The sequence below is a fragment of the Pygocentrus nattereri genome, chromosome 7 (genome assembly GCF_015220715.1).
Source record: "Pygocentrus nattereri isolate fPygNat1 chromosome 7, fPygNat1.pri, whole genome shotgun sequence".
NCBI lineage: Eukaryota > Metazoa > Chordata > Actinopteri > Characiformes > Serrasalmidae > Pygocentrus > Pygocentrus nattereri.
In genome coordinates, this window is record NC_051217.1 from 25,524,485 (window position 1) to 25,530,347 (window position 5,863).

Sequence of the window (5,863 nt, forward strand, 5' to 3'; positions counted from 1 at the left end):
GCGCGTGCTTGCGCTCTGCTGACCAATGACGGCAGTGCAGTCGCGCCCGTGCGCGCACCGTCGTACTTACGCACGAGGAGGCGCCACGCAAACACGCAAACCCACACATCTATCTGTCTGTCTGTCTGTGTGTCTATCTATCTACACTATATTACCAAAAGTATTCGCTCACCCATCCAAATCATTGAATTCAGCTGTTCCAATCACTTCCATGGCCACAGGTGTATAAACCCAAGCCCCTATGCCTGCAGACTGCTTCTACAGACATTAGTGAAAGAATGGGTCGCTCTCAGGAGCTCAGTGAATTCCAGCGTGGCACCGTGATCGGACGCCACCTGTGGAACAAGTCCAGTGGTTTTATAACAAAGTGGAAATGATTGGGAACGACAGCAACTCGGCCATGAAGTGGTCGGCTACATAAAATGACAGAGCGGGGTCAGCGGATGCTGAGGCGCATAGTGCACAGAGGTCACCAACTTTCTGCAGAGTCAATTGCTACAGACCTCCATACTTCATGTGGCCTTCAGATCAGCTCAAGAACAGCATAGAGAGGTTCATGGAATGGGTTTCCATGGCCAAGCAGCTGCATCCAAGCCTTACATCACCAAGCGCGATGCAAAGCATGGAATGCATGGTGTAAAGCGCCGCCACTGGACTCGAGCAGTGGAGACGTGTTCTCTGGAGTGACCAATCACGCTTCTCCATCTGGAAATCCGATGGATGAGTCTGGGTTTGGCGGTTGCCAGGAAAACAGTCCTTGTCTGACTGCATTGTGTGGAGTGTAAAGTTTGGTGGAGGGGGTGCTGACCGCAACCCAATAGAACACCTTTGGGATGAAGTAGAGCGGACACTGCGAGCCAGGCCTTCTCATCCAACATCATTGTCTGACCTCACAGATGCTCTTCAGGAAGAACGGTCAAAAATTCCCATAAACACACTTCTAAGCCTTGTGGAAAGCCTTCCCAGACTTTTGTTTTTGCTTGGTGGTATTTGATTGGTTGATGTGAGTGAATAAAGCTTTACACAAACAGAAAATATCAATGCTTTATCAAGATTAATGTCTCTCTCTCTCTCTCTCTCTCTCTCTGTCTCTTCCTCTCTCTCTCTCTCTGTCTGTCTCTTCCTCTCTCTCTCTTTCTCTCTCTGTGTCTCTCTCTCTTCCTCTCTCTCTCTCTCTCTCCCTCTCTCTCCTCTGTCTGTCTCTTCCTCTCTCTCCCTCTCTCTCTCTGTCTCTCTCTCTCTGTGTCTCTCTCCCTCTCTCTCTGTCCCCCCTCTCTCTCACTCTGTCTCTTTCTCTCTCACTGTCTCTCTCTCTCTCCCTCTCTCTCTGCCCCCCCCCCCCTCTCTCTCTCCTTCTATCTGCATCTTTGTTGCTCATTAGTTTTGTGTCATAGTAAAGTTTGTGTTCAATTTTGATGAAAGGGCCAACAGAAATGATCCCAAATTACTTCAAAAAAGATGTTTTTACATTAATTTCCATTACAAGTTAAGAATCTTGTTTTTTTTTCACCTGTAAAGAGAACCGTGAAAACACAAATAGCACTTTGTAGTTCTACAGTTGCAGACTGTAGTCCATCTGTTTCTCTGATACTTTGTTACCCTGTTCTTCAGTGGTCAGGACCCCCCATTGACTCTCACAGAGCAGGTACTATTTGGGCGGTGGATCTTTCTCAGCACTGCAGTAACACTGACATGGTGGTGGTGTATTTAACGTTTTACAGCTGGATAAATTTCTGCAGAGGAAGTCATTAACTGTGATTTGACTGGCTGATTTATACGGGATATAGGATCTGTGTGATCGTGCCTATATTGCCTATATTAGGAGCTCTGGGTCTAAGCTTTCAGAGGCCCCTGTTCGGAATGATTTCAACTCCCACCTCCGGGAGAGCTTTTCTCACGTCCCGGAGGAGGTAGGGGACATGGAGTCTGAATGGACCCTGTTCAAAACCTCCATTGTGGAAGCTGCCAGGCGTAGCTGTGGCCAAAAGCTTGTGGGTGCCTGTCGGGGCGGTAACCCAAGAACCTCCTGGTGGACACCGGTGGTGAGGGAGGCCGTCAAGCTGAAGAAAGAGGCCTTTAGGGACTGGTTGGCCCGAAGGACTCCCGATTCAGCAGATAGGTACCGACAGGCAAAAAAGGTGGCAGCTGCAACTGTGGCAGAAGCAAAATCCAGGGCATGGGAGGAGTTTGGTGAGGCCTTGGAAAAAGACTTTCGTTCGGCCTCAAAGAGGTTCTGGACAACTGTCCGGCGACTCAGGAGGGGTCGGGGTGGCTGCGCCCAAGCTGTATTCGGCAAGGGTGGAGAAACTCTGACTTCAAATGAGGATGTTGTCGGTCGGTGGAAGGAGCACTTTGAGGAACTTCTTAATCCGGGAGACGTGCCTCCCTCACGGGAGTCAGGGCCAGAGGCTTCTGGGGTGTCAAGTTCCATTTCCCTGGTGGAGATCACTGAGGTAGTTGGTAAGCTCCTCAGTGGTAAGGCACCGGGAATGGATGAGATTCGTCCAGAAATGCTTAAGGCTCTGGATATTGTGGGGCTGTCATGGCTAACACGCCTTTGCAATATTCCATGGACCTTGGGAACAGTACCCTTGGACTGGCAGACTGGGGTGGTGGTCCCTATTTTTAAAAAGGGGGACCGGAGGGTGTGTGCCAATTATCGGGGTATCACACTGCTCAGCCTCCCTGGGAAAGTCTATGCAAAGGTGCTGGAAAGGAGACTCCGACCGATAGTTGAACCTCAGATTGAGGAGGAACAATGTGGATTCCGTCCCGGCCGTGGAACAATGGATCAGCTTTTCACCCTCTCACAGATTGTTGAGGGGGCATGGGAGTTTGCCAACCCAGTCTACATGTGTTTTGTGGACTTGGAGAAGGCTTATGACCGTGTTCCTCGAGATATCTTGTGGGAGGTCCTCTGGGAGTATCTCGGCATTAATCCTCTGGGATTAACTCGGCATTAAGTCAGACTCTTTCAGGGTTAGCGTTGGACTTCGCCAGGGTTGTGCTCTGTCTCCACTCTTGTTCGTGATATTCATGGACAGAGTGTCCGGGCGTAGCCGGGGGTCAGGAGGGCATTATGTGTGGAGGCCGGAGGGTGGCGTCTCTGCTATTTGCAGATGATGTTGTTCTTTTGGCGGAATCACATGGATGCCTCCAACGCTCGCTGGAGCGGTTTGCAGCTGAGTGTGAAGCGGTTGGTATGCGGATCAGCACCTCCAAGTCTGAGTCCATGGTCTTGGCCCGGAAAAGGATGGCATGCCCACTCCAGGTAAGGGGAAAGGACCTGCCCCAGGTGGAGGAGTTTAAGTATCTTGGGGTCTTGTTCACGAGTGATGGGAAGAGGGATCGTGAGATCGGCCGTAGGCTGGGACAGGCGGCAGCAGTAATGCGGTCACTGTACCAGACTGTATTGGTGAAGAGGGAGTTGAGCCAAAAGGCGAAGCTCTCTGTTTACCGGTCGATCTACATCCCAACCCTCACCTATGGTCATGAGCTGTGGGTAATGACCGAAAGAACGAGATCGCGAATACAAGCGGCGGAAATTAGCTTTCTTCGTCGGGTGGCGGGCTACACGCTCTGCGATAGAGTGAGAAGCTCGGTCATCCGGAAGGAGCTCAGAGTAGAGCCGCTACTCCTCCGCATTGAGAGGAGCCAGTTGAGGTGGTTTGGGCATCTGATCCGGATGCCCCCTGGACGCCTCCCGGTGGGGGTGTTCCAGGCACAGCCTACTGGGACAAGACCCCAGGGCCGCCCTAGGACCTGCTGGAGGGATTATGTCTCCAAGTTGGCCTGGGAGCGGCTTGGGGTCCCCGGGAATGAGCTGGAGGAAGATGCGGGGGACAGGGTCTTCTGGGATTCTCTGCTCTCCCAACCCTGTTTGGACTAGCGGGCAATGATGATGATGATGATGATGGGTCTAAGCTCCATTTGTCTATGGCTAGAAAATAGATTTCCATTCCTAGATGCTGCATTGTCTGTTGTTCTCTATCTTGGGCGATACGTCTAAGCGTCCTCCATGTTGGAGAGGTCAAGATCTGCTTGTGAACAGGTTCACTTGTATTGACAGACGAAAAGTCTCAGGATTAAATCGGCCATGACTTCCTTACTACTCAACTGATTTTTTTTTTTATAGTCCTCAGACACAGATAAATGCACACACTGCTCTCTGTAGCTTTTATCTGCTTATTATTGTGGTTTAGTGTAGTGGGCAACATCTCTGCCTTCCATACTATAGACTGGGGTTCAATCCCTGCCTTGGCAAACACTCTACACTATACCAATAGGAGTTCTTGGGCAAGATTCCTAACACTACCTTCACCCCCCTGTTTAAAATGATCAAATTGTAAGTCGCTCTGGATAAGAGCATCTGCCAAATGCCATCAATGTATTTCTTCAATAACTCATCATGCTATTTAGCCATCAGAACCAGCAGGAAAGTGTTCAGTCTACACCTGACATTAAAAACCGAGTTTAGCACAAGTAGAAACATTATTCCACAGACATCAGCAAATCCGTTAATGTGAATCTAATATCTAACTTCTAATATTAATACACAAAAATAAAACAAACCCCCCAAAACACAGTAAGAAGGACGAAGCTGAAAAAAGCTTCTTATTTCCCGACATAGGCTGAGTTTCCCGTTCCACATTAAATGGTGGAGCTTCAAGCATTACAAAGTAAGTGCTGGACCATTTAAGGTGGAATGGGAAACTCAACCAATGCCACCAAATAAGAAGGTAACTTTAGCTTAGTGTAAGAAGATTCTAACGTTAATATATTATAAATATCTACACGGATTAAGGAATGCTAGAACGGCGGACACTCAGATGTATCGCCTCAGATAGAGAACAACAGACAACACGGCATCTAGGGATATATATCCATGTTCTGGCCATAGAGAAATGGAGCTCAGACCCGGAGTTCCTAATATAGGCACGATTAAAGTGGTCTATTTGGGGTAAATACACAGATCCTATATCCCGTATAAATCAGCCAGTCAAATCACAGTTACTGAATTTCATCTTTGCAATACCCATACTAAATTGTACTATTCATATGTGTAATAATAATAATTATGTATTTTTTATGTGTGCAATAACTTGAACTGCTTCATACAGTGTTTCATATTTATTATCACAGTCACTGGCACTACTGTATTCGTAAGAATTTAAACGTGTACATATTGCAAATTTCTTGCAAATGTAATAACTGCAATTTCCCTCTGGGATCAATAAAGTATTCTGATTCTGATAGCTACAAAGTTTTAACCATAACTTTAAATAAATAACTACTACATAAAGTTCAGACCCACTGAATAGACTATTAAATGAAATAAGCTTAATATAAAACCAGAGGGAAAACAAACACATCAGCTGGTTCTCTGGGCCTTATTGATCACACGACCATATCTAACCATAAACATCACACAGGCGGAAGTGTGGATCACTGCGTTCCATCCATTATATAATCTCATCCTACTTTCTGAGAGCGATATTCCTGAAATAGTGGAATTACAGTATCTTTCTCAAACTGCCAGTCTGGACAGTATCTTTTCTCAAACTGTCAGTCTGGACAGTATCGTTCTCAAACTGCCGCTCTGTAATGGAATTTTTGCAGTTCAGTACTTTTTAGTGTTCTAATGTAAAATATGATGATTTTATGTGTGAACAGCTGTTTAAAGCTGTGTTTGCTGGTCATGAACTGGCTGCTTTTGTGAGTTCTGCTCAAAATGAGTTTAAATTGTTGCTGAAACAATCACCAATATAACATTTGTAAAAGATGCAAAAGTTTCATTAGTGTTATGATTGTTCTGGTAGTGACAATTTAGGTTTAGTAGTTTTAATAAAATAAACATAAGGTA